The following is a 13890-nucleotide window of genomic DNA, read 5'->3' on the forward strand; positions in this document are numbered from 1 at the left end:
AATCTCTGGACTGGTGGATCTTCTTTTTCTTGACTGTTTTATGAGTATTCCTTTGTAATTAATTATTTGTTTTTATCTTATTGCCTTTAGGATTCTCTATTTAACTTTTGCCATTTTTATTATTATCTGTCTTGGTGTAGATCTGGTTGAGTTCATCTTGTTGGGATTCTTTGTGCTTCCTGTACCTGGGTATCTATTTCCTTCTTTGGGTTTGAAAAGTTCGCAGCAAAAGTTTCTTCAAATACATTTTTTATCCCCTTTTCTCTTTCTTGTCCTTCTGGAATCCCTATTATGCTTTGATTGGCACACTTTATATTGTTCCATACTGAAAGTGAAGTGGCTCAGTCATGTCCGACTGTTTGTGACCCCATGGACTGTAGCCTACCAGGTTCCTCCATCCATGGAATTTTCAGGCAAGAGTACTGGAGTGGGTTGTCATTTCCTTCTCCAGAGGATCTTCCTGACCCAGGGATCGAACCCAGGTCTCCCACATTGCAGGCAGATGCTTTACCATCTGAGCCACCAGGGAAGAGTATTGTTCTATAGATCTCTTTAATTGCTTTCATCTTCTCATTTGGTTTTATGTCTGCTGTTATGGTTGGGTAATTTCCATTATTCTATCTTCCAGATCACTTCTTTTTTCTTCTCCATTATTCATTCTGATATTCATTGCCCTTAGTTCATCTTTTGTATCAGCAAATGAATTTTTAAGGTTTTTTTTTGCCTCTTCCTTTTCATAGTAATCTGCATCTCTGTTGACAGCCTTTCTTAATTCCTTCAGTATTTTCATTGTGTCCTTTTAGAAATCTATTACACTGAAAGGGTCTGTTTCATTGTTTGTGCCTTCAGGAGAATTCTCTTGGTCTTTTAACTGGGAGTAATTCCTCTGCTTCATCATTTTGATTATATTTCTCTTAGCATTATGCATTTATTAGAATGACTCAAATCCAGAACACTGAAAACGCCAAATGCTGAAAAGGATGTGGAGGAACAGGTACTTATATTCATTGCTAGTAGGAATGCAAAATGGTACAGCCACTTTGGAAGAGAGTTTGGTGATGTCTTATAAAACTAAATTTACCTGTCCCATATGAACCAGCAATCATACCTCTTGGTATTTACCCAAAAGAATTGACAAAAATTTTGTCCACTCAAAACCTGAACATAGTTATTTGTTGTTATTTAGTTGCTAAGTTGTGTCTGGCACTTTGCGACCCCATGAACTGTAGCCTGCAAGGCTCCTCTGTTGATGGGATTTCCCATGCAAGAATACTAGAGTGGGTTGCCACTTCCTTCTCCAGGAGATCTTCCCCACTCAGGGACTGAACCTACATCTCCTGCATTAGCACGCAGTTTCTCTTCCACTGAGCCACCAGGGAGGCCCACACACATATTTATAGTAGCTTTAACTGGTAAAGAATCCACCTGCAATGCAGGAGACCCTGGTTTGATTCCTGGGATGGGAAGATCTGCTGGAGAAGGGATAGGCTACCCACTCCAATAGTCTTGGGCTTCCTTGGTGGTCTGCAGTGTGGGAGACCTGGGTTTGATCCTTGGGTTTGGAAGACCCCTTGGAGAAGGGAACAGCTACCCACTCCAGTATTCTGGCTTGGAGAATTCCATGGACAGAGGAGCCTGGAAGGTTACAGTCCATGAGGTCACAAAGAGTTTTATATTACTGAGTAACTTCACTTTCACATTGTTCATTATTGCCAAAAGCTGGAAGCAATCATGATATTCTTCAGTAGGAAAATGGATAAAATGTGGTCCATCCAGACAGTGGAATATCCTTCAGTGTTAAAATGACATGCATGCATGCTAAGTCACTTCAGTAGTGTCCGACTCTTCACAACCCTATAGCCCATAGCCTGGAGGCTCCTCTGTCCATCAGATTCTCCAGGCAAGAATACCAGAGAGCTTTGCCATGCCATTCTCCCAGGGATCTTCCTGATTCAGGGATTAAATCCAGGTCTGTTAAGTCTCCTGCATTGGCAGATGGGTTCTTTACCACTAGTGCCACCTGGGGATCCCACTGGGGGAAAAAAAACATGGAGGAATTTTAAATGCTATTTCTAAGGGAAAGAAACCAAGTCAGAAAGGCTATATGATTCCCACTATATGACATTCTGGAAAAGTAAAAAATATGACAACAGTTAAATGATCAGTTAGAGTTCATAATGGTTAGAGTTGGGGGGAAGATGAATAGACAGAGCACAGAGTATTTTAGGGGGTAGTGAAATTACTCCCTCTGGTACAGTAATGAGGAATACATGTTGTATATTATATAATCAACCAGCTAGTTGAGGTATTGTTTTTGTTTTACTGATGATGTGACTCAAAATTTCTGTTTTGAGGGCCAAAGTTCTTCATGGTCTTGCCTTTATTGGGATTCTCTAGTTTTATACTGCATTTGCTGTTTGACATGAAAGAACTAAAATGTTCAATAGAGAATCCTCTGTGCTTGAAGTACAATCTTGCTACTGCACTGTAGCAGAAATCTTATTTCAACTTGATAAATTGGGATCAATCACTTCCTCTCTCGTTGAGAGAGGGAGTGAGAGAATAAAATGAGTAGATGATAGCATTAATTCTAGATAATGGAAACGTCTTGTCCTCTGGTCAGAGTATCCCTCACTCAGAAACCATTTTATTTCAAAAAGAAAAACCAAAATTTTAAAGCATAGGTAGAAAAAAATAACTTAATTATTAGGTATAATAATGAGATAAACAATTCCTATTTCCTTTTTCTTTAATTCCAATATGTATATATTCTGGCTATTGGATAGACAACAACGTAAAATAGTAGCTGGTCAAGAGCATAAACTGCATTGTATCATTCCACATCTCAACAGCTTATTTTCTTTATTATTTTTTCAATTTATTTTTTTTTAAGTACAGTAGATTTACATTGTTGTGTTAGTTTCTTCTGTACAGCAAAGTGATTCATTTTTATGTTTATATATTCTTTTCCATTATGGTTTATCACAAAATGTTGAATATAATTCCTTGTGCTATATAGTAGGACCTTCTTATTTTCTATTCTATGTATAATAGATTGCATCTGCTGACTTCCCTGGTGGCTCAGACGGTAAAGCGTCTGCCTACAATGTGGGAGACCCGGGTTCGATCCCTGGGTCGGGAAGATCTCCTGGAGAAGGCAGTGGCAACCCACTCCAGTACTCTTGCCTGGAAAATTCCATGGTTGGAGCAGCCTGGTAGGCTACAGTCCATGGGGTCACAAAGAGTCGGACATGACTGAGCAACTTCAATGTCAATGTCAAATTCCAGACTCTTAATCCATTCTTCCCCCAGCCCCCATTCCCTTTGCAACTATGAGCTTCTTCTCTATGTCTGTGAGTCTGTTTCTGTTTTATAAGTAAGTTCATTTGTGTCATTTAAAAAATATTCCACATATAAGCAATATCATATATTTGTCTTTCTCCAGCTTTCTTCACTTAGCATCATATTCTCTAGGTCCAACCATTTTGCTGCAAATGGCATTATTTCATTGTTTTTTTTTATGACTGAGTAGTATTCCACTGTACATGTGTACCATATCTTATTTTTTTCATTCACCTGTCAATGGACATTGAAGTTTTTTCTATGTCTTGATTATTGTAATTAGTGTTGCGATGAACATAGGGATGCAGCTATCTTTTTGAATTAGAGTTTTGTCTGAGTATATATCCAGGAGAAGGATTGCTGGATCATATGATAGTTCTACTTTTAGTTTTCTGAAGAACATCCATATTGTTTTTCATACTGGCTGAATCAACTTCCATTCCCACCAACAGTGTGGGAGGGTTCCCTTTTTTCCGTATTCTCTCCAGCATTTATTTGTGGACTTTTTAATGATGGCCATTTTGACAGATGTGAGAAGGTATCTCATCATAGTTTGATTTGCATTGTTCTAATAATTATTGATGTTGAGCATTTTTTTCATGGGCCTGTAAACTATCTGTACATCTTCTTTAAAGAAATGTCTATTTAGGTATTTTGTTTATATTTTGATTGTTTTTATTAATTGAGCCACATGTTCAGTTCAGTGTAGTCACTCACTCATGTCTGACTATTTGTGACCCCATAGACTGCAGCACACCAGGCTTCCCTCTTCCTCATCATCTCCCAGAGCTTGCTCAAACTCATGTCCATTTAGTCAGTGATGCAATCCAACCATCTCATCCACTGTTACCCCTTTCTCCTCCTGCCTTCAATCTTTGCCAACATCAGGGGCTTTTCCAAAGAGTCAGTTCTTCACATCAGGTGGCCAAAGTATCGGAGTTTCAGCTTCAGCATCTGTCCTTCCAATGAATATTCAGGACTGATTTCCTTTAGGATTGACTGGTTTCATCTCCTTGCAGTCCAAGGGACTCTCAAGAATTTCCCCCAACACCACAGTTCAAAAGCATCAGTTCTTTGGTGCTCAGCTTTTTTTATGGTCCAACTCTCACATGAGCTGCATGAACTGTTTGTAAATTTTGGAAACCAATCCCTTGTCAGTAGCATTTTTTTGTAAGTATTTTCACCCATTCTGTGGGTTGTCTTTTCATTTTGTTTATGATTTCTTTTGCTGTGCAAAAACTTTTGTGTTTAATTCAGTATCATTTTTTTTTTAAATTTTGCTTCTGTTGCCTTGTGAAACTGACCTAAGAAAAAATTGGTATGATTTGTGTCAAAAAGTGTTTTGCCTATATTCTTATCTTCCATGAGTTTTATGGAAGTTTTATGCCTTATATTTAACCATTTTGAAATTTTTTGCATGTATGGTGTGAGGATGTGTTCTAACTTTATTGATGTACAAGCAGCTGTCCAACGTTTCCAGCACCACTTCCTGGAGAGCCTATCTTTTCTCCATTTTATATTCTTGCCTCCTTGGTTGAAAACTAGTTGACCGTAGGTGTGTAAGTTTAATTCTGGACTGTCTATTCTATTCCATTGATCCATACGTCTGTTTTTGTGTCATTACCTCACTGTTTTAATTACTTTAACTTTGTAGTGTTGTCTGAAGTTTGGCAGGGTTGTGCTTCCTGCCTTATTCTCTTTTCTTAAAATTGCTTTGGCAATTCTGGGTCTTTTATGGGTCCATATAAATTTCAGGATTATTTGTACTAGTACTGTGAAAGCTTTGATGTAGATTACATTAAATCTGTAGATTTCTTTGGGTAGAATGGCCATTTTAATGATAGTAAAACAACAACAACAAAAATTCTTCAACCCAAAAGCATAGGATATCTTTCTAGTTCTTTGAATCATCATCAGTTTCCTTTATTAGTATTTCCTAGTTCTCAATCTGTAAGTCTTTCATCTCCTTGGTCAAGTTTATTCCTAAGTTATTTTGTTTTATGTGACCTTAAGAGAAATTTTTTTATACTCACTTTCTAGTATTTCTTTTTTAGTGTAAATAAATGCAACCAATTTCTCTGTTAATCTTGAATCCTGCTACCTTGCTAAATTCATTTATCAGTTCTAGTAGATTTTGTGTAGCATCTTTAGGGTTTTCTATATATGGTATCATGTCATCTGCATATAATGACAATTTTACCTCTTCTCTTCCAACTTAGATATTTTTATTTCTTTTTCTCATATGATTGCTATGACTAGGAATACCAATATTAAGTTAAATAGAAGTGGTGCAAGTAAACATCCTTGTCTTGTTCCTGATTTTAGCAGGAAGACTTTCAGCCTTTCATTGTTGGATGTTATGTTGGTTGTGGGTTTGTCATAAAGAGCTTTTATTGAGATATGTTTCCTTTATACCCATTTTAGAAAGAGTTTTTATCATGATGGGAGGTTAAATTTTATCAAATGATTTTCTTCATCTGTTGAGATGGTCCTGTGTTTTTTTGTCTTTATTTGATATGGGGTATCACATTGATTTATTTCCATATGTTGAATTATTCTTGTGACCCTGGGATGAATCCAACTTTGTCATCATATATGCTCTTTTTCATGTGTTGTTGGATTTGGTTTGCTAATATTTGTTGAGAATATTTGCACCTATATTCATCAAAGATGTTGATTGATCTATAATTTTCATTTTTTTTGTGGTATGTTTGTCTAGTTTTGGTATCAGAGTGATCTTGGCTTCGTAGAATGTCTCTGGAGTGCTCATTCCTCTTCAATCTTTTGGAAGAGCTTGAGAAAGATTAGTATACTTTCTTCTCTGTATGTTTGGTGGAATTCACCTGTGAAGCCAAAAGTCCTGGACTTTAGTTTGTGGGGAGTTTTTAAAGTCCAGATTCCAATTTACTTCTAGTAATCAGTCTGTTCAAATTGTCTTTTTCTTCTTGATTCAGTTTTGGTGGGCTGTATGTTTTTGGAAGGGGCTTCCCCAGTAGCTCAGCTCACCAGCAATGCAGGAGACGCCAGGTTGATTCCTGGGTCAGGAAGTTCTCCTGGAGAAGGGATAGGCTCCAGTATTCTTGGACTTCCCTGGTGGCTCAGATGGTAAAGAATCTGCCTGCAATGTGGGAGACCTGGTTTGATCCCCTAGAGGAGGGCATGGCAACCCACTGCAGTAACCCACCTTTTGAATCCCCAAGGGCAGAGGAGCTTGGTGGACTATAGTCCATGCGGTTACAAAGAGTTGGACACAACTGAGTGACTAAGCATAACATAGCACATGTTTCTAGAAACTTCTCCATTTTTTCTAAGTTCTTGAATTTTCTAGCATATAATTATTCATGGTATTCTCTTCCAGTTTTTTATATCTCTGTGATATCAGTTATTATTTCTCCTTTTTCATTTCTTATTTTGTTTATTTGGGTCTTCGCAGTAGTTTGTCAATTTTGTTTACTCTTTTCAAAGAACCAGCTCTTGATTTTATTAATTTTTTTTTCCTATTTTTTTAAAAAAAATCTCTATTTCCTATCTGATCTTTACTATTTTTTCCTTCTACTGAATTTTGATCTTGTTTGTTCTTTTTTCCTTAATTCTTTTAGGTAGTGGGTTAAGTTTTTCTTATTTTGAGATTTTTGTTTTTTGAGTAAGGCCTATGTCCCTATGAACAGAATTCTTTCTAATCACTGCTTTCGCTGCATCCTATAGATTTTGTATGGTTGTGTTTTTATAACATTTGTCTCAGGCATCTTTTGCTTTTCTCTTTGATTTCATTGTTGGTCCACTGGTTTGTTAGTAGCATATTGTTTAGTCTCCATATAATCTTGTTTTTCTAATTTATTTTTCTGTAGTTGACTTCTAATTTCATGCTGCTGTAGTCAGAAAAGATGCTTGAAATAATTTCTATACTCTTATATGTGCTGGGCTCTATTTGTGCCACAATGTGTGGTCAGCTCTAGAAAATGTTCCATGTGCACTTGAAAAGAAAGTGTATTATGGTTTTTTTTGGATGTAATGTCCTGAAAATATCAATTAAGTCTACCTGTTTTATTGTATCATTTAGAATCTCTGTTACCTTGCTGATTTTCTTTCTAAAAGATCTGTCCATTGATATGAATAGGGTATTAAAATTTCTTACTATTATTATTGTATTCCTGTCAATTTTTCCTTATACCTGTTGTTTTATGTATTTGGGTGCTCTTATATTGGGTACATATAGGTTGATGACTGCAATTTCCTCTTCTTGTATTCATCCTTTTATCATTATGTAGTGATCTTCTGCATCTTTCTTGGGTAGTTTTGTTTTAAAGTCTACTTTGTCTGATATGAGTATTGCAAGCCCCTTTTTTTGTCATTTCCATTTGCATGAAATATCTTTTTGTACTCCAAGGTCAAACTTTTTTGTTATTGTGAATATCTTTTGACTTCCTACTTTTGCATTCCAATCCCCTGTGATGAAAAAGACATCTTTTTTGGTGTTCTAGAAGATCTTGTAGGTCTCTGTAGAACTGTTCAACTTCATTTTCTTCAGCGTCAGTGTTGGGCATAGACTTTGATTACTGTGATGGAGAATGGCTTGCCTTGGAAACAAACAGATCATTCTGTCGTTTTTGAGATTGCACCCAAGTACTGCATTTTGGACTCTTATGTTAACTACAAGGGCTACTCCATTTCTCTAAGCGGTTCTTGTCCACAGTAGCAGATATAATGGTCACCTGAATTAAACTGGCTCATTCCTACCCATTTTAGTTCACTGACTCCTAAGATGTCAGTGTTCACTCTTGCCATTTCCTGCTTGACCACCTACAATTTACCTTGGTTCCTAGACCTAACATTCCAGGTTCCTATGCAATATTGTTCTTTACAGCATCAAACTTTCACTACCAGATCCATCTACAACTGAGCGTCATTTCTAGTTTGGCCCAGTCTCTTTATTCTTTCTGGAGCTATTATTAATTGCCCTCTACTCTTCCCCAGTAGGGGATATCTTCTGTATATAGGATATACATCCTATATACCCATATATATATATACCCATCTGTATATAGGATATCTTCTAACCTGGGGGATCTCATCTTTCATTGTCAAATCTTTTGGCCCTTTCATACTGTTCATGGGGTTCTCACATCAAGAATACTGGAGTGACTTGCCATTCCCTCTTCCAGTGAACCACATTTTATCAGAACTCTCGACTATGACCCGTCTGTCCTGGTGGCCCTGCATGGCATGGCTCATAGCTTCATTGAATTACACAAGCCCCGTTGCCACAAGGCTGTGGTCCATGAAGGGGGCCATTAACAGATATGTATTTATTGTCATTTTTAAACCTTGTTTTCCAGTTGATTTTATGTTTCTCTTTGTTCCTGTTTCTGTCTTTTTCCTTTGTATCATGCTTGTGTTCTCTTACTTTTGGTTTTTGTGAATCTATTATATGTTTTCTGCCGTTACTCCTTTTTACAAGTATGACTCCTTTCTGTGTCTACTTTGTTTACACTGATAGTCATAAAAATTAAAACACATTCTATAAACAAAATCTACATTTTTTACTCTTCTTCCCCACATATATGATATAATTTTATGCCCTCTTTTACATCTTCATGTTTATGATTTTGCTCTTCATTATGGTTATCATCACTTTCAAAATTGTTTCTTTTGTTTTTAAAAAATCTATGCTGGTTTGTTTAAATGAATTACTTTCTAATTGAGACTTACTCTTTTCTATAGATTCTTTGTTCTTTTCTATTTAGAGACGTCCTTTCAATATTTCTTTTAGGATAAGTTTAGTATTCCTGTATTCCTTTAGTTTTTGCTTGTCTGAGAAATACTTTCTCTCTTCTTCTATACTAAATAATAGTTTTGCTGGTTACAGTAGTCTTGGTTGAAAATTTTTCCCTTTCAAGACTTTGAATGTATCTTGCTACTCTCTTCTGACCTGCAACATTTCTACATAGGAGTTATCTGATAGCCTTATGGGGGTTCACTTTAAATTAACTCTTTTTTATTATTGCTGCTTTTGAATGCTGCCTTTGTCTTTAACTTTGGCCATTTTAGTTATAGTATGTCTTGGGGGACTTCTATGGCAGTGCAGTAGTTGAGACTGTGCTTCCACTGAAGGGGTTGGGAGTTCAATCCCTGGTCAGAGAAATAAGATCCCATATGCTGCGTGGTACAGCCAAAATATAAATAAATAATTTAAAAAATATTGAAAAAAAATATCTTGGTGAAGGTCTGTTTGAAGGTTTGTTTGAGACCCTCTTTTTTTCTGATGCCTGGATATGTTTCCTTCTTTAGGTTTGGGAAGTTTTCAGCAATAACTTCTTCAAATACATTTTGATCCCCTTTCTCTTTCTTTCCTTCTGGAATCCCTGTTATGCTTAGATTGGCATGCTTTATATTATTCCATAGGTTTCTTATATTGCTTTCATTGTTTGCATTTGGCTTTCTGTCTGCTGTTCTTAGTTGCATGCAGCACATGGGATCTTTAGTTGTGATATGCAGGATCTATTTCCCTAACCAGGGATCAAACCTGGGTCCCCTGCATTGGGGGTTCAGAATCTTAGCCACTGGACCACCAGGGAAGTACCTGTCTGCTCTTCTCGTTGGGTGATTTCCATTATTCTATCTTCTAGATCACTTATTTGTTCTTCTGTATTATTCAATCTGTTATTCATTCATTACCTGTAGCTCAGTTTTTGTTTCAGCAAATAGATTTTCTAATTTTTCTTGGCCAGTCTATGTTTTCTAGTTCCTTTTTAGAGTAATCTGCATTTTATTAATATTCTTTCTTAAGTCCTTCAGTATTTTCATTATCTCCTTTTTAAAAAGTGCCTATTAGACTTAAGTGAAAGTCTCTTAGTCATGTCCGACTCTTTGCAACCCCATGGACTATACAGTCCATGGAATTCTCTAGGCCAGAATACTGGAGTGGGTAGCTGGTCCCTTCTCCAGGGGATCTTTCCAACCCAAGGATTGAACCCAGGTCTCTTACATTGCAGGCAGATTCTTTACTGCTGAGCCAAAAGGGAAGCCCAAGAATAATGGAGTGGGTAGCCTATCCCTTCTCCAGTGGATCTTCCCGATCCAGTAATCAAACCTGGGTCTCCTGCATTGCAGGTGGATTTGCTACCAACTAAGCTATCAGAGTAGCCTTCTGTCAAGGGGGATTCTCCAGCAAGAATCCTGGAGTGAGTAGCGTTTCCCTTCTCCAGGGGATCTTCCCAATCCAGGGCTTGAACCCAGGTCTCCGGCATTTGCAGGTGATTAGACTTAAGTGGTCTGTTTTATTCCTTCTTTCAGGCGTTGCTTGATCTTGTAATATGGAGTGGTTCTTGTGCTTCATTTTTGCTTATATTTCTTTTACTATATGTGTCTAGAAGAAAAAAAAATTACTGTTCTTAGAGGACTGTCTTTATATGGGAGCATCCCAATGTAGCCTATGTGGGGTTAATACTTTTGGTTTGAGGTCTGTTTTTAGTGTGGATGCCTTCCACCTCCTTCCTCAGTTTGTGCTGGCTATTATCCCCTTCATAAGTGGTGTGACTTGTGTTGTGGTGACCAAAAGCCTTCACTGGATGTTGAGTGAAGCCTCTTCTTTGCTGTGTGATTGTAACAGCCCTTTCAGGGGAAGAGTCTCCTCCCTAGTTATTGGAGTAGAAGTCCCCAGATCTGATCTGTTTTTGAGCTGCAGTGTGAGATGGGTGGACTATTGGAGTGCTCCCACTGGGAATGGAGCTACTGAATATCCCTCCACTGAAGCTGTCTACCAGGATGTGAGCTTTATGGTCTTGCCCATCACCCATTGTATGGACTCACAAAGTATACTGTTTTGGACACTGACAGCCCCACCTCAACCACGGGAATGCTGGCAATTGGCCCTGGTGTCCCTAAGGCATTTTACAAAGCCGTGATGTACATCTGTAGGCTCAGATCCACTGAAGTCAGATTGCTAGGGCTGTTTTCAGTAGTCCTACATCTGGACCCTCCTTGGGAGTTATGGAGACAGCCCAGACCCTGGTCCAGCCCTGCCTCCATGTACATGCGCCCATGAAACCTATAGGTTCTAAGGTCTGAGCCATCTCAGTCATGGGAGCACCCACTGTTCACAAGGATGTCCTGAAGATGCTGAGTTTCCAAAGCCAGCAGTGGTAAATCTGTGGATCACACTGGCATAGGGAGAAGCCTCAGATTTCAGCCCTGCTTCATAATTTGCATGGCCCCTGGGGATCAGCTCTGATTTCAGCCCTGCCTGTGAATGGGTAACCCACTGGGCACCTGCATATTCCCAGAGCTCACAGAGGTAGCGCTAAGCCAGATGAGAGTGCTTGGAGAAAAAGGTTGCTATGGTAGGCCCATCTTTTTCTTTGCTTGTATGTGCATTAACAATAGGGTTTCAGTGGTGGCACCACGCGCATTATGAGCATACCTAGAATGAGGCTGCTATGGTGGGCTCTACTCCTTCCTTTGTGCGCACCTCAACAATGGCACTGTGGCAGGCCCCGGCTTCTTCTGTGTACACTCTGGGTTGCAGCACTACCACACTCTAACCCCTTTAGGCTGTCTCTGTGCAGCTAACCCAGTCCTGTCCCAGATCTGTCCTCTACGGCTTGAGTTTCAGCACCTGGCCCCTGCCTATACCAGTAGATGCACATCCCAGGTTTGGGGGTGCAGGGTGGGACCATCTGTGCAGCTCTTCCTCTGCTCTGTCTGCTGCAAGCCCATTGCTGTGCTCGCCCCTAAGCTTCTGAAGCTCCCTTTCCCCCCCCAGTCTATCTCTACACGGTGAGGGGGTCTTCCCAGGGTGCAAGACTATTTCCTCTTTTGTAGCTCTCTCCCAGTGGGGCAGGTCCCTTCCCAGATTTTTTTCTTTATTTCCTCCTGACCAGTTATGTGGAGATCATTCTTGCACTTCTGGGTTTCTGAGACCTTCTGCCAGTGTTCAGTAGGTGTTCTGTGAGAACTGTCCCATGTGTAGGTGCATGTTTTGATGTATTTGTGAGAGGAGGTGAACTCTGTGTCCTTGTATCCCACCATCTTGATTGGAGTCCCACCAACAGCTTATTTTCAATAGGCTGTTGCAGTGTTCTCTAGACTGGGCCTTTCCCGCTTTCACCATTGTCACTGCTGGCTTTTTAAAACTGAGCTACCAGTTTCATTATGGACATGAGCTTCCATGACGTGGAACAGCTGTGTGGTCCATATGCCTTCATTATTAACTGTGTTCCTCATTCTTTTCATGATTTGTGGAAGATAAAATTATAGCCACCAAAAATATCTAGCCTCTAGTCCCCAAAATGGAGAAGGCGATGGCACCCTACTCCAGTACTCTTGCCTGGAAAATCCCATGGATGGAGGGGCCTGGTGGGCTGCAATCCATGGGGTCGCTAGGAGTTGGACACGACTGAGTGACTTCACTTTATTTTTTCACTTTCATGCATTGGAGAAGGAAATGGCAACCCACTCCAGTGTTCTTGCCTGGAGAATCCCAGGGATGGGGGAGCCTGTTGGGCTGCCGTCTATGGGGTCGCACAGAGTCAGACACGATTGAAGCGACTTAGCAGCAGCAGCAGTCCCCAAGAAACTGTAAATATGTTCAAAGGTAAAGAATCTGCCTGCAATGCAGATTACCGCCTGCAGTGTGGGAGACCCGGATTCAATCCCTGGGTTGGGAGGATCCCCTGGAGAAGGGTATGGTTGCATACCCCACTTCAGTATCCTTATATGGAGAATTCCATGGGCAGAGGAGCCTGGCGGGCTATAGTTCATGGGATCACAAAGAGTCAGACCTGACTGAGCCACTAACACTCATTTCCACATGGCAAAAGAGTTTCCGGGTGTAATTCATGTTAAAGATCTTAATATAGGGAGATGAGCTTGGATCATTTGGATCTAAGGTAATCACATGGGTCCTTAAAAGCAGAAAATTTTCAGGAGCTGGAGTAAGAAAGAATGCAACAACAGCAGCAGAAATTAGAAAGTTGCAGAATATAAGAAGGAATCATATGTCACTGCTAGTCTGAAGGTAGAATGGGAGCTGTGTGAGAGGGGCAATGCTCAGAGGAACTTAGAAGCTAAGAGAGGTTCCCAGAGGAATGTCAGCAAAGAAACGGAACCTCGGCCCTGTAATTGGAAGGAACTGTATTCTGCCAACAAGCTGAATGATTCTAGACATTTCAGAAAAGAGGCCAGGCTGGCAAACACTTGATTTCAGTCTTATGAGAGACCCAAAGTACAGCCCAGCCAAGCCCGTCCGGACTTCTGACAGAGCTGCAAGTTAATAAGTTTGCCTGGTTTTAAGTTACGAATTTTGTGGTAATTTCTTATGGCAGAAATAGAAAACTAATATATCATCTTTATCTACTTTGAAGTCCCTGAAGGATAGAGTCCAAGCCTTCTATGAATTCACCTTTGGCATCTGGTGGGGAAAAGCCAGTCACTTTGACAATGGAGGAGGAGCTATTCCATCCCCTGACTGTAACTGTAAGTGTGAAGCGACACTCCCCTCTCCCATCCTGCTCTGTCTGGTCCTAGTAGCCCAGATGATTCCAGAAAACA

The sequence above is a fragment of the Bos indicus genome, chromosome 5 (assembly GCF_029378745.1).
Source record: "Bos indicus isolate NIAB-ARS_2022 breed Sahiwal x Tharparkar chromosome 5, NIAB-ARS_B.indTharparkar_mat_pri_1.0, whole genome shotgun sequence".
NCBI lineage: Eukaryota > Metazoa > Chordata > Mammalia > Artiodactyla > Bovidae > Bos > Bos indicus.